Source organism: Apis dorsata, unplaced genomic scaffold, assembly GCF_000469605.1.
Source record: "Apis dorsata unplaced genomic scaffold, Apis dorsata 1.3 scaffold_1217, whole genome shotgun sequence".
Classification (NCBI taxonomy): Eukaryota; Metazoa; Arthropoda; class Insecta; order Hymenoptera; family Apidae; genus Apis; species Apis dorsata.
In genome coordinates, this window is record NW_006264314.1 from 49,336 (window position 1) to 50,658 (window position 1,323).

A 1,323-nucleotide genomic window follows, 5' to 3' on the forward strand; every position below is an offset into this window, starting at 1 on the left:
TTGAAAACTTCAATCATATTTTTAATATTTATTGTTTTATTGATTGATTTATTGATTCTGAATCTTTCATTCGTAGTTTATAAATATATTATAAATATATTATATGGTTAATATTCAATTTGCATGAATGACACGAAATTATCATCAAGATTTTAACTTACAAGTTTGAAGAGAATGATCCAGTAGATAGTGAATCAGTATTCAATTATTGTATCACAAATATAAATCGAATCGATTAATGATCATATTCCATATAAAATTATTTTGAATATCTTTTTTTTCAAGGTATGATGACATGAGTTATTAATAATGATATTCACAATCATTTAATATCAAATATATTTTGATATATAATTGAATAAATGATTGTGAAAATCTAAAATATCATCCTATGTAATGATTTAATAAACTTTTTTATGCTTTCTTATTATATTGAATAATTAGATTTCAACTAAAAAATCAATTTTCCAGAATAAATACAAAAATAAGTAAAAAATAAACAAAGGTCAATTTTCCAAAATAAGATACGATAAAAATAAGATCCATTTCCCTAAATTTCCACGCAAGATGAATCTCTTTCTCGACAATCATTAAGAGAAAGGTTAAATTCTCCTTTCGCAATGAACTTCGCGAATGAGATTTATTTAGTTAATTCTATTTATTGTCTCATCCAGAGCCAGTTTTTTTTTTCTAAAAATAGACATACGAGAAAGAGATCCCTCGTAGGATATCACAAAACCAAACGTTTTTCTCAGAGACTAGGGGGCGTCAAGTAGATGAAACATCTGCAAAAGCAGATGGTAGCCACGTTGTCGTTCGTTGGAAGATAGAAGATTGAAAAAAAAGAGAAAAGAAAGAGAACCTGATGGCAGATGGCACGTGCTCACTTGTTATCTTATTTTCTCATGTAATTTTGAATCTTCTTAAATTGCTGAATTCGGTTAGGCTTCTATTTTATCTGATGTTTAACCACCGAATTCTAGGCGATTTTATAGATACTTATCAGAGCATTTCATTTCATGGCTGCTTTTCATTTACATTTTTCCTGTTTTCGAGAATCGATTGTTTTCCAAGAATCGATTCTTGGTAAAAATACAAATAAAAATGTTTAAAATTATTACTTATATTATTATTACTTATATTATTTTAAAACGTTTATGATTTTATTTAAATTTATTATTATTAATATTATTATTATTATTTATTTAAATATAATTATTTAAAAATATATAATAAATATATAATATATATAATAAAATATATAATAAATATAAATAATATATATAATATATATAATAAAAATATATAATAAAATATATAAAT